Source organism: Ochotona princeps, chromosome 2 (assembly GCF_030435755.1).
Source record: "Ochotona princeps isolate mOchPri1 chromosome 2, mOchPri1.hap1, whole genome shotgun sequence".
NCBI classification, from domain to species: Eukaryota; Metazoa; Chordata; class Mammalia; order Lagomorpha; family Ochotonidae; genus Ochotona; species Ochotona princeps.
In genome coordinates this window covers 104,030,200-104,053,060 of record NC_080833.1, presented here as the reverse complement: position 1 = coordinate 104,053,060, position 22,861 = coordinate 104,030,200, and the positions used below count along the sequence as shown (strand labels likewise).

Below are 22,861 nucleotides of genomic sequence, written 5' to 3'. Positions count from 1 at the left end.
CCCGCAGCACAGCTCCCGCGCACGGCGCCCACGACCCGCGGGAGTCGCTCTGCAGCGCGGCCTTGAGCTCCTCGGGAAGGCAGCAGCGTCTCCCGCCCGCAGCCTGTGGCGGCTGCAGGGACTTGGTGTGGGGCGGGACTCGGGTGCCCTGCTCCCCGAGCTAGGAGCAGCGAGAAACCCGAGTGCTGGGACGCCGGCTCCTCACACGTGGACTCCGCATCCGGTCAGCGGGAATGGGCGGTTCTCCGTCGCTGCTGCAATGACGGTGTGTCCGGCGTTCCTTCCGTTTCCGGGAACCGAATGGATGCAGAAGGCATCCTGAGGAAGGTGAGGCAGTCCCCGCTGTGATGGTACTTCAGCTCCGTTTCCGTAGTGTAGTGGTTATCACGTTCGCCTCACACGCGAAAGGTCCCCGGTTCGAAACCGGGCGGAAACACAAATGTTTTGGGCTACCACCTAGCGAAAATGAATGTAGTTGTTGACGCTGTGGTAAACGGAAAGGTCGCCACCTGCTGCTGTAGTCTTGGCTGCTCCACTTGGGACTGGGGCCCTGCACCCTGAGTATTAAGGCCGCTTGAGGCAGGAAACAAGGTATTTCACATACGTTTCTTCCTCCTCTTGTAAGTAATTTTTAAATTTAAAAAGTCGTTTTTAAATGAATCTAAATTTGCATCTGAATCCCAAAGCACATGTCCTCAGTATTCCTATCCACACCAATTAAACATATATTTTCAGGTTAACACATCCCTACCCTAGTGTAGAATCCCCAGGAAATTAAATGTCACAAACCAGCCCTGGGCCTGCTGCAGCCAACCATCTTAATATCCGAGTTCCAGTGTGCCCTGTGTGGGTCCTGAAAGGCTCCTCCCATTCCCCACCCTGCTCTTCTGCTGTGTCCCTGAAGTTCTCAGCTCTGTCTTAGCTGGTTTGGGGCTGCTGTGTCCACCCTGTGCCTTCTCTCCAGGGAGGGCTTTGGCACTCTGGTGTTGGATAGCTGTTCATGGAAGAGCTTGAGTGGCCAGCATTGAAGAATCCGGAGGGCAAATCACCCTGTATCTGCCTGTTACCCAAGCACAGGCCCAAGGCGCTCCTCTCCTCAGGTCTTCCTCCCCAAGCCTCACCTGTCCTACACCCTCAAAGTGAGGCCTCTAAGCATTCGTCACCCTTGGGGTATCTGTTTGCTTCAGGTCTATCCTTTCTCCTGGAGTTCAAGCTTTGGCCCAAGGCCCAGCATGAAAATCACAGATCAGCAGCTCCTGAGCCTTCACCTGGACCTCATGGATTCACTGAGAGCACAGGCGGTAATGATAACATTCTTAGATCCAGATGTTCTGTAATGCAGGAGCACACAGGAACCTAGCTCGCCCCAGCCAGGAGCCTTTCTGGAGGGTGGACATTGCACCTGAGCCAGAGCTCTAATCCCTGTGGCATTATAGCCTTACCCCAAAGTTGGCCAAGTCCTGAGCAGACACACTCATCAGCATGTTTTATTTCCCAGTGACAGTGGGACTTTCCAACCCTACATTGCCTTGACTGACAGTGACCACCTTCCTAGTGATGAATTGCTACATAGGGACCAGGATTATCTGAGTCATCTACTCCAGCAGAAGAAATTAATGCTGGCATATGGGTACAAGTTCATATCCCAGCTGCTCTACTTCCCTTCTAGCTCCCTGCTTGTGGCCTGGGAAAACAGTCAAGGGTGGCCCAAAATCTTGGGACCCTGTGCCTATGTATGAGACCCAGAAGAAGCTCCTTGCTCCTGGCTTCAGATCGGCTCAGCTCTGGCCATTGCGGCCACTTGGGGAGTGAACCAGTGGACAGAAGGTCTCTATGTCTGTATCTTCTTCTCTGTAAATCTGCCCCTCCAATAAAAAAATGGATATTAACAAATTATGGTTTGAGTGGTATGGCTAGGTTTCCGATAAAAAATAAATCTTATACCAAAATATGGTTTGAATGGCGTAGCATCCCTCTGGAGTGCCGACATCCCACGTGGGTGCCGCTTTGAGTCCCAGCTGTCCCACTTCCGGTCCAGTTTCCTGCTACTGCCCTGGGAAAACAGCAGAAGATGGCCTGGGCCTTGGGCTCCTGCAACCACATGGGTGAACCAAATGAAGCGCCTGGCTTCCAGCTTTGGACAGGCCCAGCCCTGGCTGATGCAACCTTTTGGAGAGTGAGCCAATGGATAAAAAATCTCTGTCTCTCCTTCTCTCTTTCTTTGTAACTCTTTCAAGTAAAAAAATAAATAAATAAATCTTTTTTTAAAAAAATATATAGTTTATCCAGAGAAAGTTGAATATAGAAGTCTGAGAGGGAGACTACGATGGGGCTTGCCACGGTAACCTACCAGTTGTGACACGAGTACCCATGTCAGAGTGCCGTTTCAAGTCCTGGCTTCTCGTACTAATGGATCTAGAGAGACAGTGGATGATGGTCCGAGTGCTTGGGCCCCTGTCTCCCATGTCTGGGGCCTAGACAAAGTTCCTGCCTGCCAGATTCAGCTTAATCCAGTCCTGATGCTTTGGCCTTTTAGAAGAACACATAGATGAAAGATCCTTTTTATTTAAATGTAATTTTTATTTTAGTTTTAATATTGTTTACATAGGGCCCGGCGTGATAGCGTAGTGGTTAAAGTCCTTGCCTTGCACGCGCCAGGATACCATATGGTCTCCAGTTCTAATCCCAGCGGCCCTGCTTCCCATCCAGCTCCCTACTTGTAACCTGGGAAAGCAGTTGAAGAGCCCAAACCTTGGGACCCTGTACCCGCGTGGGAGACCTGGAAGAGCTCCTGGCTCCTGGCTTCGGATTGACTCAGCTCCAGCTGTTGCGCTCACTTGGGGAGTGAGCCATCGGAGAGAAGATCTTTGTCTCTCTCTCCTCCTCTCTGTATATCTGCCTTTCTAGTAAAAAAAAAAAAAAAGTATTGTTTACATGGTTGAGAGGATGCACACCCATGTGGACCTCCAGTTATGGAGAGGAAGGTTAAAACATGGAGGAAGGCAGATGGCACAACTATTTCAATTTTTTTTTTCTCTCTGTATCCACAGTGGGGAAGGGAGCAGAGAGAACGGGAAGGCTGCTCCTTACTGTGAAACTACATCAGCACCCAGGGATTGGGTGATGATCATTAGAGACTAATAAGGGGTCTTTAGAGACTCCGATGTGAAGAAGACTGTTCCGAGGGTGTCGTTTGAGTGGTTTTGATGGTTCTAAGACATTGTCAGCTTTATTGCGCCAAGGTAGAGAAAATCTTCTTGTTTTATTGTATTTTATTTTAGATATTCTTTACATAATTGACAAGAATGCAGGCCCATGAGGATCACTGAATAGGGTGGGGAATCATGGTACAGATGAAAGTGAGTGGGACAAATGCTTCCAATTTTCCTTTTCTTCTCTTTTTTCCTTTATGGAGGAGGAGAGGGGAAGAAGCAAGGTAAGGGAAGGAGAGGAGGCTGTTTCCAGCTGCTAGACTACATCATACCCAGGAGAGAAAACCTTTCCAAGGCCTATTGGCTAACCAGCTCCACCTCAGTGCATCCACAGACCCAGACACTTGACGCGAAGTTTTGCTAGGAGAACTGTGCACTCTGTTCTGCTTTCCATCCTCTGACCCTGCACTTGACAGCCCCTGCTGACTTAGATGAGATGGCTGCCATGTCCCCCTTTTGCATTAGGGCATGCTGTCCAATGCACACCCATCAGCAACTGAGGGAGCCCAGTCCCAATACAGGTACTCCAAGATGGGACAACACATCCTGTGATTGTCTGTGGCCGGGATTTGGGTCCAGTAGTCTAACTGGGGAGTCTCCCGAGAAATCCTGCCTGGGGTTAGCTCAGACTTGACTCTTGTGTCACCAGCTAGTGCAGATTCAGGTGAAATCTGTCACTTGTACCAGCCAGCACACATATTGGTAAATGCAGCTGCCTGGTCAATTCTGCTTCAGCCTCATATCTCACATGAACCAACAAGTGTTTTGGCCTAGTCCAACCCAGCTGGCCACAGGCCAGGTCTTCACACACACCTATGGGTGCCAAAGCCTAGTTGGAGCAACCCTCATAACCCCCACTGGAGATGTGCCCAGCCCTGGTTTTGGTGTATGCTGGCATGTTTGGCTTAGCTCAGCCCAACCCACTCCCAGACCTAGCCCAAACATATGTCAATGGGTGCTGCTGCCTTATCCAGATGGCTTACTCCCAGCCCTGGCTCTCCCATTTACCAGCAGGAAGTACAGCCTAGCAAGAGAGTGACCACAGTTTTTCTGCTAGGCCCACTCTCACTTGCTAAAGGGGTTCTTTAGTACAGCCTGACATGTCTTGCACCCGGGCAAGTAATAGTCAGCAGGCGTTGCAGCCTAGCCCAGCTGACCTGTACCCATTTTGGCTTTTTCACATGCCAGTGAGTACAGCAGCCTAGCCTGCCCCCAATCCCAGCTCTCACATGCACCAGTGAAGCAGCCTGGCAGGGGTGTCTCTGAAGTTCCCTACCAGCCCTAGGTGTGTGTGTGCCAGTGAGTGCTGCAGCCCAATTTGGCATAGCCTGCTTCCTGTCTCAGCATTCACTAGCAACTGCTGCAGCCTGATTCAGTTGTCCCATCCCCAGTCCCAGCTCTCATTAACAGGTTCAGCAGCCTAGTTCAACCTGGCCCATTCCCAGCTGCAACCTTCAAATGAACTTGCAGGTGTTGCAACCCAAACCAACCTGCTCTACACCCCATTTTGGCTCTTGCTCATGCCAGCATGTGCTGTGAACTAGACAACCACAACCTGCCCCTAGATCTGTTCCACACATATGCCAACAGGTGTTATAGCCCAGCCTGGCTTAACCTGCCCCCAGATCCAGGTCTCACACTCACCGTGGGAGCTGCAGCCTAACAAGAGAATTTCCAAGGTTCTACCACAAGGTCTGCTCCCACTCCAGATCTCACACATGCTGGCAGGTTCCCCAGTCCTGCTTTGTGTTGTCTGCCCTTAGTCCAGGACTTTTCATGTGCCAGCAGGTGCTACAGCCTGGCCCAGCCCAGCCTTATTCCAGTCCAGCTCCTGAAAGTATCAGTGAGTTCTGTGGTCCAGTCCTGTTCTTATGCAAACTTGTGGGTACTGTAGTCCCACAGAGCAAGCCCACAGGTACGCTACAGAAACTGCTCCCTCCCACACCAGATTTGGTTCTTTGCATTCCAGTGGGTGTTGGAGGCCAGCCTGACATGGTCTATCTTCAGCCCTGCCACTCACGGGTGGGTCCTACAACCTAGCCCAGTCAGATATCCCATCCCAGCCCCAGATTGTGCATGTGCTGTTGAGTGCTGGATGATGCTACTTAGCCCAGTCCAGGTCTCCCATGTGGATGTGTGGCCAGATCCAGACATGCCCTCATTTCCCTCCTCTAAACCACTTCATCTCAGTTCTTTTGCCTACCTCCAAGTGAAGTGATCTGGTCCATGAAGGTCCCTAGAAGCCCACTCCAACACATCCCCAATCTCACGCCCCCAGGGAATCTGTAGCCCCCTGCCAACTGCCAGCAGCACGCAGTGTGCCTGAGGGATGGGGCAGCATGTCCTGGCCTGGCTTCCCCTGCCTCCTTGCATATCATTAGAAAAGAGGGGGAAAATAGAATAGGCAAATATGCTAGCACATATCTATAATTAATACAGATTTAGCATTAACCAGGCCCAGAATGCCCACCAGCTACTGGCTGCTTTTCTCTCAGCAGTGTAACAGTTGCCTAAGGTGCAAGGCAATGTAGGCAGTCGCCTACAGCTGGGGTCGATGGACGATCTTTCTTCTCTGTCTCTCGCCCCTCCCTCTCTCCTTCCCCTTTTCCTTTTATCCCTCTCTCTGACTTTGTCTTTGTCTCTCTTGCCAACCCCTGCCTATACTCTGCCTTTCAAATACATTTATAAATCTTTTAAAAATAGAAAGAAAAGTTGGAGACTTGGCCTCAGCTGTGCTCTTTTTGCTTCCCCATTCATCCCGTGAGCCTTCCTCTACCTGCTGGCCCTCTCTTGCAGCAAGATTCCTTGCCTCTCTGAGCATTCTACCATCTAGAATGATGTCACTGCCGGTTCTAATTCTGGAAGCGGCTAAAGCTCCCTGCTTGTGGCCTGGGAAAGCAGTCAAAAATGGCCCAAGGCCTTGGGATCCCTCATCCCACGAGGGAGACCTGGAAGAAGCTCCTGGCTCCTGGCTTCAGATCGGTGCAGGTCCAGTTGTTGAAGTTACTTGGGGAGTGAATCAGTGGATGGGAGATTTTCTTCTCTGTCTCTCATTCTATCTGTATATCTGACTTTTCAATAAAAATAAATAAATCTTTTTTTAAAAGGAATGATGTCACTAATACTAAATCAGCAGGTGTATCTGATCATAGACTGTGACACTCTAAAAATGTGAGCTGAAACAACTTTTTTAAAAGATGAAACAACTTTCTTTCAAGCCCAGTGCAAAAATCTTCTTTAAGCATTCTCCAGGTTCTTTTTTTTCTACATTTTTAAAAAGACTTGAGGGAAGGGGGCAGGTGCAGCACAATGGCTCATCATGCTAATCTCCCACCAGAAAGCATTGACAGCCCATATGGATACCAGTTCAAGTACTAGCTGCTCCACTTTCAATCCAACTCCCTGCTAACGTGGGAAAGCAGTAGAAGATGGCCCAATTCCTTGGGTCCCAACACCCATGTGGGAGACCAGAAAGAAGTCTGTGGGCAATGGTCCAAACATAGAAAGAAGTATGAGACCAAGGCCTGGAGGTGAGGATCCGCAGTTGGGATATGATCCAGGGCCACAGAAATAACTATGTTTTCAGGACACCCTAGAGACAATCACACACCTACTGATTTCTGTCCTTGGGTCATGCTGGGACTTCCGGATCATCAAGCATTGGCTGGCTAACGTAAATGTGGAGAGGGCTGCAATTAAAGTTTGTGCCATATCAATTCCTATAATTTGACTCCCTGAGCAACTCAATAAGAAGCTGACGCAGGGCCTGGCAGTGAGGACTAGCAGCTAAAGTCCTCCCCTTAAATGCGCCTGGGATCCCACATGGGCGCCAGTTCTAATCCCAGCAGCTCCACTTCCCATCCAGCTCCCTGCTTGTGGCCTGGGAAAGCAGTTGAGCTTTGGGATCCTGCACCCATGTGAGAGACCTGGAGGAGGTTCCTGGCTCCTGCCTCCTGGCTCCGGATCGGCACAGCACCGGCCATTGCGCTCACTTAGGGAGTGAATCATCAGACGGAAGATCTCTCTCTCTCCTCCTCTCTGTATATCTGACTTTGTAATAATAATAATAATAATAATAATAATAATAATAAGCTGCTGACGCAGCTAGTCTGTAGAGTCATCCTTTCCTCCTTCCTTAATTCAGAGAAGGAGGCTTCCTTCTAGACACCTGCCTTTATGATCTGTATCTTATGTCTGTCTCTTTTCCTATTTTTTTAAGATTTATTTTAATTACAAAGTCAGATATACTGAGAGGAAGTGGAACTGCTGGGATTAGAACCAGCGGCCATATGGGATTAAGGCGAGGACCTTAGCCACTAGGCCACGCTGCCGAGCCCCCTCTTTTCCTATTTTCTTAGTTGCATGTACAATCCTGGTTGTGCTGTGCCCTGTGTGGTGGGAGGGAGGAGGAGTCTGGTCACAGGGGTGGCTTTTGTGAGGACAACAGACAAGAGTTTCTGTGATCTAAACCTGTGTTTGGACCCTCAAAAGACAAAAGGGATATTCACTTCCCAGATACTTGTTTCATTTTTCTTTGTTCGTTTAAGTTTATTTCTGTTAAGTCTACCTTGGCTTAGCAGAGTAAGCATTCTGGTGGTATTTGCGTGGTGGTCACTCTCATCTCCCTGGTACCATCTATTACAGGGTTTTTAATGCATGTTGACATTTGACTAGAGTGACAAAACCAAGGTGAACAAGGAAAGAATGGTTCTTTTACATTTCTATTTCTTCAAGGAGCCCGAGGTTACACTGTAGGACTTTCATGCTGAGACAATGGTGAAGCCCGTTTGCTATTTAGAATTAGGAGAGCTCAGGCGAGGGTCCTGCGTGGGTTCCGGGCAGGGATGGTGAACACTCTGGACCAGGAATGCGGCAACCAGAAACCAAGGTTCCGTGGACTTTCCTGTGTGATTTGGGGTGAGGCCATTGTTATTCCTTGAATGACTTTGGTGTCTGCACACACAGCTCTCCTTGAATGCCTTGACACATGTGCAGTGTTCCAAATGGTGTGATTTGTGGTTTATGACAGATTGAGAAATCAGGATGGAGTGGCCTTGGCCTGGCTCTAAGAAAACACTCCCGTTTGTGCAGCTGTCAGAGCCCTGCCCAGGAGCTGCGATGGTTTGTACTGAGTCTTCTTGAGTGGCAGCGGATGCGTTTGGTGTGTCTTAAGTGATTTCTGGCAATTCACGGGGTGAGTTGTTCTTGACTCCATCAGAACCACACTTGTTCTATGTAGCAGGTGTCGAAAAAACTGGTTGTGGGTTGGGTTCCATGGTGTAATGGTGAGCACTCTGGACTCTGAATCCAGCGATCCGAGTTCAAATCTCGGTGGGACCTTGTGAGTTTTTCCCGTTGAGTTGCGATTCGGTTTCTCTGCTCCACCTTTTTCTTTAGTGGAGAGGCAGCCAGCTCCACCGAGCACTGTTCCGAGCCTCGTGTTTCCGGCTGTACGCCCGGGACACCGCAGGATCTTCCCTGCGCTCTCTCCAGTCCCCAAATACCCCCGGAGTTCGGGTTCTCACAGGAAAATGACCGACCCTAGGGTATCCCCTTGCTGGGTGAGGCCGAGGTTCCAGCCACTCGCCGCGAACGGAGGGACGGAGGCTCCCGCGGGGCACTTGGCCCCACCTGAGCTGTCGCCTGTGCCCGAGGACTCTGCCGGGCGACCACCCACGGCGGTGGGGGATGTTCTGGGTGTCCCGGAGCAAGCCAAGGAGGAGGGTCCGCGCTGACTCCCAGTGGGTCCGTTTGCAGGGGTGAAAACGCACGGAGGCTTCGCTTCCTCCTTCGGGCCGTTGTGCAGCGCTCCGCCTTCCCGCACTGGGGTCCTGAGCCTCGCGAGTCCCGCGCGCTGTGCCTTGCTGCGGGGCGGGGCGGGGCAGTTTTCTCAGGCTCAGGTCCACCGGGGTTGGCCGATTCCCGCGGTGGCCACGAGGCGGCGCCCGGTCTCTCCCCTTGAGCTTGCACTCCCAGGACCCAGGAACCTTGGGGCTTAGAGAGGTGAAGAAGGGCGACAGCTGTTTCTCAAGGCTGAGAGGATGGGTCGCGCGATTTACAGAGAGAAGGAGAGAAAGACAGAAAGCTCTTCCATCCGCTGGCTCATTCCCAAAATGACCACAACAGCCGGAGCTGAGATGATCCAAGCCTGGAGCTTTTTCCAGGTCTCCCGACCCGGGTGCAGGGACCCAAAGCTTTGGTCCATCCTCCACTGCTCTCCCAGGCCACATGCAAGGAGCTGGATGGGAGGCAGAGGATCCAGGACACGAACCAGAGCTCATGTGAAAAGCCAGTGCTTGCAGGACTCATATGAATCACCAGTGCTAGTTGAGTTATCACCTCAGCTCCAGGAGTTCGGATTTCCAGCCCTGGCGGGAATCCAGCTGTGGCAGGCATGCAGGTCTCAACAGAGGTGACTCCTGAGACAACTAAAGCCTTGAGAACCTGCATCTGCAGCTCGCTGGTTGCAGGATGAGGTGCATTCCCCACAATGGGTCATCTTCGCCGCTGCCTTATTTTTTTTTTTAAGATTTATTTATTTTTATTACAAAGTCAGATATACAGAGAGGAGGAGAGAGAGAGATCTTCCGTCCGATGATTCACTCCCTAAGTGAGCGCAATGGCCGGTGCTGTGCCGATCCGGAGCCAGGAGGCAGGAGCCAGGAACCTCCTCCAGGTCTCCCACATGGGTGCAGGATCCCAAAGCTCAACTGCTTTCCCAGGCCACAAGCAGGGAGCTGGATGGGAAGTGGAGCTGCTGGGATTAGAACTGGCGCCCATGTGGGATCCCAGGCGCATTTAAGGGGAGGACTTTAGCCACCACGCTGCCGGGCCCAGTCGCTGCCTTATTTAAGCCAAAAGATTAAGCCAAAGAACTATGAAGCAGCAGAAAGGGAAGACAATAGAGTCCAAAGCGTGGTGTTGCTGCAAGGAGAGAACCTGCCTTCGATGACAGCATTACAGAAGCAAGACCGCCAATGAGACCATCCAAACTGGCTAACATCTTGGCCAAGAAACCACACTTCCAAACTGCGGCACAAGAATTACCCAGCCATTTCCTAGTTTGTTGAGAGGCCACTGATGGAGAATGTCTTCAGCAGTCCAGACAAGAGTCAAGGAATGCTTAAAAATCCAAGACGTTGGAAAAACCTTAGTGTCTCTTCCTTTCTTGTGAAGAGGCGCCCCATCTCCTGGATCCCTCCCAGGAGATGCTTTCCCTTCCTTCTTCTTTTGCTATTCACCTGTTCACTTCACAGTTAAAACCTCTCTGTCTGAAACTGACTCCCAGCTTTTTATTTCTATACCAAGCTGAGGAATAAGTGCACAGAACTTTGCAGGGAACAACCAAGAAGCCCATGACCACTTGTGAGGAAGGAGGTAGCCCTTATTTAAGCCAGATGGCTTCAGCCAGCACCAGCACGCCCCCGCCCCCACCGCCCCAAAAAGACTGAGCACTAAATGTCCCACTATGTTTCTATAGTGCAGATGTGCAAGTTTCTACACCACGAGCAAGCAAGCAGGGAGATAACAGAAGAAAAGACTATTAGCTTTGAGGTGTCATAACATTAGGCCAGAGTTCTCAGTGTTTTCTGTGTGGTGGACATTTAATCTTTTTTTTTTTTTAATAAAGACATGTGTTCATATTTATTTGGAAATTCACAGTTTCTAATGGCACTACAGCTCTGTAGTTACACACTAAATCCTGTTTCCATAGCACAGTCACGTCCGACTCTGCTCTCAGCTGGACCTTGTAGGAGCTCTGTACAATCAGGCCCTCCTGCTCTGAATGGCTAATTGTGCAGACTGGAAAAAAAAAAGGGTTTAAACCTTCTAGAACATACTGTTAAACTAGAGCAGCAAATTAAACAAAAAAAGGCTTTAAATAGTCACATTATAAACAATACCCCCAAAAAAGGTATTAAGACAGGTTTAAAAAGTTATTGCCAAAAGTGCTCAATAAGTTATAACTTAAACCTTTTACAACACAAATGGTCAATTTTCTCCCTTCCAAAAAGAAACGTGTCCCTGGGCCCAACGGCGTGGCCTAGCTGCTAAAGTCCTCGCCTTGAAAGCCCCGGGATCCCATATGGGCACTGGTTCTAATCCCGGCAGCTCCACTTCCCATCCAGCTCCCTGCTTGTGGCCTGGGAAAGCAGGAGAGGACAGCCCAAAGCCTTGGGACCCTGCACCCACGTGGGAGACCCGGAAGAGGTTCCTGGTTCCCGGCTTCGGATCGGCGCACACCGGCCCGTTGCGGCTCACTTGGGGAGTGAATCATCAGATGGAAGATCTTCCTCTCTGTCTCTTCTCCTCTCTGTATATCTGACTTTGTAATAAAAATAAATCTTAAAAAAAAAAAAAGAAAAGAAACATGTCCCACTTTCACTTATTACTGTAAAATCACACACGAAGAAATCATTTTATTCAAATATAGTCATAGCCAATTATTTTTTTAAAGAAAAAAGAAAGACGCATGAAGACACACAGTGACACCCACTCACCTCTGCACACCTGTAGCCAATGCAAAGCACACACCAGGGAATCCCAAGCCCTTCCAACTTGACTCATCGGGCCAGCGCTGTCCAGCGCACCAGCTACTCACGTGCCTCTGGATACAGGCAGTGGGGATTCATGAGACGTGGAGTTGTCTGCCAGCCCTGGTGGACATTTAATCTTAGTGTTTGACAGTACTGGCCTTGTCCCTCTTGACTCAGAGTAAGACTGTCTCTCAATGTCTGCCACACAACCCATTCTCTTCATGATCTGTGTGTGAGCTGATTTTTTTTTTTTTGAGCTGGTTTTTTTGTGAGGCCTTATGCAAGCCTGATTTTTCTCCTTCAACAGAAGACCGATCTCTTCCCAAAGACTGGCATCACCCAGAGCCACTTGCTGGAGACTCAGGATTGGCAGCGCTGTAGCTGGAGGAATCCCAGCTGGTGTTCCCGTGCCTCAAGCTCCCTTGGGACTTGCTGGCCACCCACACAGGGGATGAGCCCTCAAACAAGAGGCAGTGCTGAAGCCAGTATTCCAGGGGTGTCCCGTCCAGCAGGACAGTCAACGGGGGTCGCAACCAACCTAGGAGAGAATGAAGAGACAAGAGACACAAAGAATGGACAGCAAGACAGTAGGTCTGATCAAGCTGTCAGTTTATTGATTTCAACTGAGGGTTTTTATATTCTTCAGTAACTAAGGCTCAGGGAGGGAAGGAGAAACTGGGACGCAAGCCATGGTCTCAAGACTGATTGTTCTTGAGCAGCCACCATTTCAACAATAGTAACCACTGTATTAATAATAGCGTAGGTACAAGATGTTGGCAGGTACGGCATAAATCACATTCTGAAACAGTTGCTAGAAACAATTGAATCTAAGCGTGTGATTAGTTTCATAACCTCTTTCCCAAGCATCTAGCCAACTGGGAGTTTTCCACTTTCCCATAGGTCTATATTCAAAATGGCTTCAGTGTGGCTATAGTACATGACTCCTGACACAGGGGCCCATAGGGAGCCAGTTTCCACTTAGTCATGTGGGTTCTCCCCGACCTAGGGGACCAGGGTGCACCTCCTCCAGGCATGATGGGACTGTCTGCTGGTGGGAGATCTCCAGTGAGCTCCCCAATGGGAAATCAAACACACACACACACACACACACACACACACACACACACACACACAGAACTCTAATACACATGCCACCTCCAGGGTCCTGGTCCCTCTCCCCCAGGAATGCAAGGCCTTCTTGGATTCTTGGCCACTGCGTTCTGGATGTAGATTCACAGAGGCATGGGTCTGATTCCCCAGGGCCACATCACCACAGACCTGTTGGTTGTGCTGTTGTCCCAGGAATCTTGAGGGATTGTCTGGTTGCCCTGACAGGCCTCTCCCCCAGGAATGTGCTCCCCACGGCTACAGACTCTTCTTGATCCTCCTCAGCTCCAGGTCTGTTTCCTGTGAGACTGCACGTAGTGCTTTCATTTTCTTGTGGCCTATGAAACTGGTTTACAATCAACTCTTAAGAGAATAGCAATTTTTTTTTTTTTACCCTGGCATGGTAGCCTAGTAGCTAAAGTCCTTGCCTTGCACATGCCTGGATCTCATATGGGCACTGGTTCTAAACCTGGCTATCCCACTTCCCATCTAGCTCCTTGCTTGGAAAGATGGAAGATCTTTCTTTCTGTATCTCCTTTTCTTTGTATATCTGCCTTTCCAATATAAATAATTTTTACTTTTTAATTTTTTATACTTTATTTTATTTTAATAATAAATTCATGTTTGATGATGTTTACATAGATGAGAGGAATGCATGCCCATGTGGACCATCCGTTGGGGTTGGGAAGGTCAAGGAAAAGGGGAAAGTGGATGACACAGTTGCCCGCAATCTCCTTTTTTCTTCCTGCATCTGGGAAAAGTGTGGAGGGAAGGGGAAAGGGCTGTTCCCAGCAGCACAACCACATCAGTACCTGGGAATGGGAGACAGCCACCTGATGTCACCCCAGAGTCCCTGATGTGGATCAAGGATACTACTCAATTGGTTTTGATAGTTCTGAAATGCAGGTGATTTTGTTGCCCCAAGGTTGAGGAAATCTTTCCAAGGTCCATTGGCTGATATAGTCTGCCTTAGAGTCTCAATTTGCACAGATACTCACTGTCAAAGCTTGACCAGGAGAACTTTCCAATTTGTTCTGTCCTCCATGGTACCAGACATCCTCTGCAGGCCTCTGTGAACTCTGTCATGTCTACCATGTGGATCTGGGCATGCGTCCACTGCACAGGCCTCAGCAACCATGGAGACCCAGTTCTGACACATGCACTCCACAGTCATATCACAGATACTGTGGTTTTCACCATGGTTGGAGTTCTGAATCCACCAATCCAGTTGTAGGGCAAGAGGGCCCCCAAAGAAACCTCACCAGAAGTGACCCCAATCTGATTCTTGTGTGTGTCAGCCACTGTGAATTTCAGCTCAGTCCATCATCCACATCAGCCTATACACACACTTGTGGTTGCCATCATCTGGTCAGTTCTATCCCCAGGTTCATACACAAACCAATGGATGCTGCAGCCCAGCGTAATTCTGCCCCACCACATATTTGGCCCTCACGTACACCAGTGGGAACTGCAGCCTAGTCAGAGCAAGTCCCAATAACCCTTACCAGGCATGACAGTATGTGCATCAGACTGGTCCAGTCATGTGTATTACTTGACTTTCATACACATCAATGGGTGTTGGAGCCTAGCTTAGCCTGACCAACCCCACTATCCAGCCTATACTCATTCCAACGGGTGGTGCTGTCCAGCCATCCAATCGCTCCACCGGCCCTGGTTCCTGTGCTTACCAGTGGGAGCTACAGCCCATCAGAGGGGTGTCCACAACCTCATTACTAGGCCCAGTCATAGTGCCAGATCTTGCACTTTCCAGGTGGTTTTACAATCTAACCTGACAGGTCTTGCCCTCAATCCCAGTATCTGCTAGCCAATGCTGTGGCAGAGCCCAACCAGCCTGCACTTACTCTAGCTCATGCATGCCCCAGTGGATATGGTCACTTACCCCAGCCTGGCTCTCCCCTAACCTAGCTCACATGCAGGCCAATGGGTTTTGTAGCCCTGCGCAGCCTTGTCTGCCCCCAATGCCAGCTCTAACGCTCACCAGTGGAAACAGTGGTCCAGCAGGGAAGTACCCTACTGGGCTCACCCCCTCCCATCCCAGGTTTTATATGTGCTGGTGGGAGCTGCGGCCCAAAGTGGCATGGCTCGCCTACCTCAGCATTCATCGGTGGGTGCTACAACCTGGCTCTGCCTAGTCTACCTCGAGTCCTGGCCCCAATGTGAATTTGTTGGTATTGTGGCCCGATCTGGCCTATCCTCCACCCCATCCTGGTTCTCATATCTGCCAGTGATTACGGTAGGAAGAGTTAAGGAACAGGGGAAAGTGGATGAGATGATGTGTTTTCAGTTTTCTTTTTCTTCTTCCTATAGCAGCTGGAAAAAGGGAGAAAGTGGGAGAAGGCTCACCCAGCATGCAAACTACACCAGTATCCAAGGAAAGGAAACAGCCATCTGATGTCATCCCAGAGTCCCCAATGTGGAGTTCTGCTCAAGTGATTTTAATAGTTCTGAAATGTTAATTTTGTTGCTCCAACATCGGGGAAATCCTTCCAAGGTCCATTGGCTGACATAATCCACCCTAGAGTCTCCACTGGCAAGACTTGCTACAATGTTTGAGTGGTTCAGTTTATTCTGTCCTCCATCTTTTGCTATGGTACCAGATATCCTCTGGAGGCCCCAATGAGCTGCCACATTCCCCAGTGTGCAGCTGGGTATGCCATGCACTGCAAAGGCTCAGCAACTGAGGAGGCTCAGTTCTAATACATGCACTCCATGGTCAATCTGCAGATCCTGGAACTATCTCCATGGTTGAAGTTCTGAGTCAGTTGTGGGAGGACATGGGACCACCCCAAAAAACCTTCGTGTGAGGTGACCCCAGATCAGCCTGCATACACACCTCTGGTTGCAATTGCTGGGTCATTTCTGTCTACAGCCTCATCTCTTCCACAAACCAATTGATGCTACAACCCAGACTAATACTGCCCACCACACACTCCACGCACACGAATCAGAACAACAGCCCAGTCTGAACGAACCAAAATGAACCCCATTAATACCCACCACAAACCCTGGCTCCTGTGCATTGCCCTGTGTTCAAGCAGACGTGCTAAACGTTTGATTTGTCCCACATCCCATTGCGATTTTGCACACACCAATGGGTGCTGCTGCACCTTCTGGGAGATGCTAGTCATCTCCCTACATGTAGGAGAGAACCACGGAGTGCAAAACTTCTGGGGGAATTAGCACTCGCAGGTATGTGCTTGACTAGTAGCTTAAACACAGAGAAACGCACTAGTTAGAAACACAGCTAGTTACTCCCCAAAACATTGGCTTGCGACAGAAAAAGCAGAGAGCAACTTCCGGACGCCTCTATCTTTAGCACACGAAAGATCAGGGGAGAGCGCGAACGCAGTCCCCCACTACCACAAATTATGCAGTCGAGTTTCCCACATTTGGGGAAATCGCAGGGGTCAGCACCTCCCAAGTGCAATGGAGGAGCCTCACCCTGGGAAAACCACCTGCTTGATCATGGTATCTCCCCTGCCAGGTAAGTATGACTTCCGCCCTCAACGCCACGACACAGACACACACCCCGACACTTCACACACACGCTCACTCTCACACACACGCTCCAGCCCCTCTGCACCCTCACACACACAAAACATGCACGGCTTCCCAAGACACGCTCTCGCACTTTCTCCCACACCACGGAAACCCCTGTCCTCTTCCTGCGGCAGCTGCCGGACCAGCAGCCCCTGCGCCTCCACATCTACATACACACGCCCTCTCCGGCCCCGCCCTCCGCCGCCTCTCCTCCCCAGTAGAGGGACACGCCCGTCCCCTCAGGCCCCTCAGGCCCCTCAGCACCCCTCTGTCCTCTCCGTCCCCCTCTGTCCCCTCAGTCCCCAGTCCCCCTTAGTCCCCCTCAGTGCCTCAGTCCCCTCCGTCCCCCTCAGTCCCCTCAGTCATCCCCAGTCCCCTCAATCACCCTCAGTCCCCCTCTGTCCCCCTCAGTCACCCACAGTCCCCTCAGTCCCCTCGGTCCCCGCTGTGTCCTTCCTGCTTCCCTCGGGCAAGCCTATGGGCACCTCCACCCAGAGCCCCCGGCCGGCCGGCCTGTCCCAGCTGTGCTGGTCCTTGGCCCCCCTCATGCCGCCGACCCTTCTCGAAACAATCGCTTTCACTGTGCCCAGCCTTGAGCGTCCCAGGGACAGTCCCAGGACTGGCCAGGATGTCCCGTGTCCACGGGGCTTTGACGCCCCCAGCTCAGATGACCCTCCAAGAAACTCCACCAGGCCTGCCTGCTCTCCTGGCTTCTCTGCTGGGGCCCCGTCTCTCCTCCAGGGCTCTCGCCTGGCTTTGCTGTCCACTCAGATGCCAGCGGTTTAGATTCCACAAAGACAGTAGCCAGATCCTCCCAATGTGACAAAAAACAACAAACAAACAAACAAAAAACAAGAAATTAGCTCAGGGGCTCAACCCACACCTACTACTTCATCCTTGGTGTACAGAGAGTCCAGGGAAGGTGTGGAGGTCCAGCAAAGTTGGGACACCCAACATAATGGGCATTCCCAGGACACCAATCCCCACCCTATAAATGTGCCCTCCCATGTTTGGTGGGAATTGCTCCCTCATCCCTTCCTCACAGAGAAAGTTTTCCACACTTACAGCTGGTATGTACTGATCCTTTTAAATAAATTCTGATTTCTTGTTGACCTTTGTGCGTACCTGAGTGCTTTTACCTAAGCAGGAAGACCCTGGAATAAATAAGCATTTAGTGTATGCCTGGGACGGGAGGGCAGGTGGGGAGTAGGGGTGTTGTGGCCTGTGGTTTGCTTACACCTCTCAGACAATCCTAGGCAGTTTCCTCCAAATCCAGATGTCAGTCAGGCCTAGGCCTGAGCCCTCATCCTGTGACTACTCACACCACCAGCTCTCCTGTAACAGAGCTCAGGGTTAAGGTTAGGGCTAGGGTTATTTCATAAATGAAATTATTCTTTAGACATTTTAGTGTTCACTTTATTTCTTTTATTTGAAAGGCAGAAAGACAGTAAGACAGCTTCCATCCAGAGGTTCACTTTCTGAATTCCCACAAAGGCCAGGAATGGGTCAGGTGATACCAAAAGTTGGGAACTGAATCCAGGTCTCCCATGTGTGTGGGTGGCAGGGACCTAGGTCCTGGAGGCATCAAGGCTGTCTCCCATCGTTTGCACTGGAGTTGGGAGCTAGAGCAGGGATGAAGACACTTGGATGTGATGATGATGGGGCATGGAGCATATAAACTTCACGGTAGGCATTTGCCTCTCACAAGGATACCTAAGTGAGATCATTCACATAGGTCTACCATGGCCTTCAGAGCAGGAACTAGGGTGAAGATGAAAAAAGATATGCAGTTAAAAAAGACAAAGAAGACTCCTGCTATTTACCAGCAAAGCTCCCTGTGGCTGCCCATCAGTCTAGGGACAGGTTGGAGAGGGGCCCACCTAGGCCTTATTTGAAGTATATAAAATGGCCCCTGGAGGCTCCCACACACCAATGCACTGTGGCCACAGGCAAGTGAGACAGCTGGGATGACACTGGGGAGAGTGGTTGGAATGAGCAGGTGTAGACGTGAGGGCCTGGGGGTTCTCCCAAGGCTAGGCTGATGCACCAGTTGACACACATGAGATGTTGATTTGGTGGCCTGTGTGTTGGTGGGGGGGTGTTTGAGGGTCTGCCCAATTGGGCCATAATATCCATCAGTAGGTATCGGAGGCTGGAAGAGAGGGCAGGCTGTGCCAGGCCACTGCTCTAAGGACAAACTGCAGAGCCAAACCTGGAAGTAAGCCAGATAGGTGGATATACATGGTATTCTGAGCCAGGCATTTGTACACTCTAGAAGAAGTGGAGACAAAGGTGGGGGTGTGTGGGGTTGGGGGAATACCAGGCCACAGCTTCCCACGGGTGAGTACAAAGGCTGGGTCTGGGGATGAGCTGGGTCTAGTCCCAGCACATGCCAGAGTGCATGAGCCAGGTCCAGGCCAGTAAAAGAATTGCGTTGAGGGCAGGCCAGGCTAGGCCGCTGTACCCACCAGTCCAAGAGGGAGCCAGGTCTGGGGACCAGCCTAGTGGGGTTGTAAGGCCCCCCTGGAATGGGTAAGGGGCAGCCTAGGAGAAGGCTGAGAAGGATGGCTGATAAGGCTGCACCAGGAAAAGGCAGCTTCCTCCTTGCCCAGCAGTCCAGCAGTGACACATGAAATCCACCAAGGTCAAAGGGAGCCTATGACATTATAGAAGGCACATTGCTTTGTCCCCCAAACCCTACTTCTACAGCCCCCTAATAAAAACAGCCATTCAAGTCGCCTGGGCGTGACTTCCTTGGCCCTGTGTACTGACCTGTGAGCCTAGCCCAGGAGCGCTCCCAGTAAAACTTATTCTAAGCTAAACTCTATTGTGTGTGGATTTCTGGTACTGAACGCGACCTCCAACCTTACAGGGGTATCTTGGAGGGTAATCCCCGCTGGGGGCGTCAAAGCCCCGTGGACACGGGACATCCTGGGGGACGCGGTCCTATCTCAGCCCCCTTGTCAGCTGAGGAGGATGCTCTCCGTCCCAGCCTCGAGCGCACACGCACGTTGGAGCGGCATCCAATAGAGACGATTAAAATGTCCTGTCCACTGGTGAAGAGACGCAGAAGTGGAGGGTCCGGGACTGTCCCTGGGACGCTCAAGGCTGGGCACAGTGAAAGCGATTGTTTCGAGAAGGGTCGGCGGCATGAGGGGGGCCAAGGACCAGCACAGCTGGGACAGGCCGGCCGGCCGGGGGCTCTGGGTGGAGGTGCCCATAGGCTTGCCCGAGGGAAGCAGGAAGGACACAGCGGGGACCGAGGGGACTGAGGGGACTGTGGGTGACTGAGGGGGACAGAGGGGGACTGAGGGTGATTGAGGGGACTGGGGATGACTGAGGGGACTGAGGGGGACGGAGGGGACTGAGGCACTGAGGGGGACTAAGGGGGACTGGGGACTGAGGGGACAGAGGGGGACGGAGAGGACAGAGGGGTGCTGAGGGGCCTGAGGGGCCTGAGGGGACGGGCGTGTCCCTCTACTGGGGAGGAGAGGCGGCGGAGGGCGGGGCCGGAGAGGGCGTGTGTATGTAGATGTGGAGGCGCAGGGGCTGCTGGTCCGGCAGCTGCCGCAGGAAGAGGACAGGGGTTTCCGTGGTGTGGGAGAAAGTGCGAGAGCGTGTCTTGGGAAGCCGTGCATGTTTTGTGTGTGTGAGGGTGCAGAGGGGCTGGAGCGTGTGTGTGAGAGTGAGCGTGTGTGTGAAGTGTCGGGGTGTGTGTCTGTGTCGTGGCGTTGAGGGCGGAAGTCATACTTACCTGGCAGGGGAGATACCATGATCAAGCAGGTGGTTTTCCCAGGGTGAGGCTCCTCCATTGCACTTGGGAGGTGCTGACCCCTGCGATTTCCCCAAATGTGGGAAACTCGACTGCATAATTTGTGGTAGTGGGGGACTGCGTTCGCGCTCTCCCCTGATCTTTCGTGTGCTAAAGATAGAGGCGTCCGGAAGTTGCTCTCTGCTTTTTCTGTCGCAAGCCAATGTTTTGGGGAGTAACTAGCTGTGTTTCTAACTAGTGCGTTTCTCTGTGTTTAAGCTACTAGTCAAGCACATACCTGCGAGTGCTAATTCCCCCAGAAGTTTTGCACTCCGTGGTTCTCTCCTACATGTAGGGAGATGACTAGCATCTCCCAGAAGGTGCAGCAGCACCCATTGGTGTGTGCAAAATCGCAATGGGATGTGGGACAAATCAAACGTTTAGCACGTCTGCTTGAACACAGGGCAATGCACAGGAGCCAGGGTTTGTGGTGGGTATTAATGGGGTTCATTTTGGTTCGTTCAGACTGGGCTGTTGTTCCAGCACTGCTGGTTTTTCCAGCCCAATAAACCTTACCTGCATTAGTCATGTGAAATGCTACCCGTGTACATAAACAAAAAGTATATGAAACAAAAATGTATGAAGTATTATAAAAGCAGGAGGTCAAACTCTGTCAAGCTCCTCAGCAGTTTTTCATTGGTAGTGTATTAACTTATTTATATGGCGGTAGTCTAAGGTTGTGTCCCTATTGCTGCTTCTAATTTGCCCTCCCAGAGACCACCAGAAGATCATGCTGTGTCAGAGAGAGGAGGAAGACAGGATTCCTTCCTATATACATGCGTACACACACAGGATATTTTAGGATATTTGCTGCAGAGGGACTGAAGCTCCCTTGCACACAGAACGGCCTAACCGAGTTTGTTCCTACACTGCTCATTTCAGAACCCTTCCGATGCTCAGACTGTTGCTGTCTATCCTGACAGTATCTGGTTACTAAGCTCCTCCGATTGTTGTCTCCCAACCAGCACTGAACACACAGGGGCCGGCCTGCACAGGGCAAGCGCCGTCGCATCCCCACTTTTGTTGACTGACCCGGGGGTCCCCAGTCCCACATAGTGCTTGCCGGTTCCCTCCTTGCCCGGCACCGAAGCCTGGGCTGGGCCTACAGCGCTGCGCCCGGGTCGGGGGAGATCTCAGTTCGGCCGCGGGATGCAGGGATGTGAAGCCGGGAGGTTTGGGAGAATCCGAACGGCTTCGCCCACCCAAGCACGGTGACTTTTGGACCAAGGCCCCTTTCCTGCTGCGGAATTTTTGGCCGCATCCGTAGCCGGAAGGCTGCGTTTGTTTCCTGTGGTAGGGCAGGGCAGGGCAGGGCAGGGCGAGGGGCAGGGGGCGAAGGCCATGAGTCTGGGGTCTGACTGACATGGTAGGTGGCGCCCCGCGAGAGTCCAGCCGCACGACCCTGAGTGCAGAGTGTCGCCGTCCTGGATGCGTGCGGGACACCAAGTTTCGAGCCTGGAGGCCAGAGGGTGGAGGACGGTTGTTTTGTCCAGGGAATGCGTTTGTTGTGAGTGTTCTCATCTGTCTTTGTGGCGCAATCGGTTAGCGCGTTCGGCTGTTAACCGAAAGGTTGGTGGTTCAAGCCCACCCAGGGACGATGTGTTTTCTTTGTCACCATCTTCAAGGTTCAATCTTGTAGATTTAAGCACCTCTTGACACCTCCATTTGCAAATCACGGGCTCCCGCCAGGGAGACAAATTCTGCCGGAAACGCTCGGCTTCAACAAAAAGCTATCTGCCATCCACAACCACTCTACATTCTCCCAAATCCATAGCTTTTTAAAGAAAGATTTGTTTATTTTTATTACAAAGTAAGATATATAAAGAGGAGGAGAGACAGAGAGGAAGATCTTCCATGATTCACTCCCCGAATGAGAGCAACTGCTGGTGCTGTGCCGAAGCCAGGATCCAGTGTCCAAGGCCTTGGGCCGTCCTCGACTGCTTTCCCAGGCCACAAGCAGGGAGCTGGATGGGAAGTGAAGCTGCCGGAACCAGAACCGTTGCCCATATGGGATCCCAGGCGTGCAGGCGAGGACTTCAGCCACTAGGCCGCACCGCCAGGCCCCAAATCCGTAACTTTTACAGATGGATATTGCTGTAAGCCTGAAAGAAAACCCCACTCTTGTCACAAGGCCCCAAGTTGTAGGTTGAAATTTTCCTTCTGGACCGTGTCACCTTGAAGAACTTCCTGATTTTTCTGTGTCTCAGTTTCCTTGTCTATAAAAGGAGGCGAATAGGAGTGCTCCCCTCCTGAGTTAATATCCCATGAAAACTGCACGTTAAGCACTGGACCACTTGATACATGCTCAGGAAACTCCAGCCACTACGCTTCTCTTGCCAACGGCATCACCATCTTCACTACTAATCGCAGCCTTTTAAACAACTGTACGTCTTTTCGTGGTGTGGATGAACCATTAGGTAGGTAACATTCCTCAGTTGGAGGACACGAAATGGTTTCTCATGTTTGTTACCATAACATTACTGAGCATGTGCTCACACAAATATCCTTCCTCACCAGTGCAAGGGTTTCCCTACGACAGACTCCTGGAGGTGGACACGCCTAACCAGGTGTTTGTGCATGCCTGATTTCCCTAATCCATGCCTAGTTGACTTCTGAAGAAATGTACATACTTA

General features: G+C 51.2%; 5 non-coding genes across 5 annotated transcripts; 4 read left to right on the top strand and 1 right to left on the bottom strand.

The window, feature by feature from the left end:
- Positions 1-363: 363 nt before the first annotated feature.
- On the top strand, positions 364-436 carry TRNAV-CAC (transfer RNA valine (anticodon CAC)). The gene has a single exon. It is a non-coding gene; the product is annotated as a tRNA-Val (tRNA).
- An 8,044-nt stretch (positions 437-8,480) lies between these two features.
- Positions 8,481-8,552, top strand: TRNAQ-CUG (transfer RNA glutamine (anticodon CUG)). Its single transcript has one exon. It is a non-coding gene; the product is annotated as a tRNA-Gln (tRNA).
- Positions 8,553-16,205: 7,653 nt separating this feature from the next.
- LOC118758776 (U1 spliceosomal RNA) lies at positions 16,206-16,369 on the bottom strand. Its single transcript, XR_004995856.2, has one exon. It is a non-coding gene; the product is annotated as a U1 spliceosomal RNA (small nuclear RNA).
- Positions 16,370-20,163: 3,794 nt separating this feature from the next.
- Positions 20,164-20,327, top strand: LOC131479666 (U1 spliceosomal RNA). The gene has a single exon (XR_009245024.1). It is a non-coding gene; the product is annotated as a U1 spliceosomal RNA (small nuclear RNA).
- A 1,424-nt stretch (positions 20,328-21,751) lies between these two features.
- On the top strand, positions 21,752-21,825 carry TRNAN-GUU (transfer RNA asparagine (anticodon GUU)). Its single transcript has one exon. It is a non-coding gene; the product is annotated as a tRNA-Asn (tRNA).
- Positions 21,826-22,861: the final 1,036 nt, after the last annotated feature.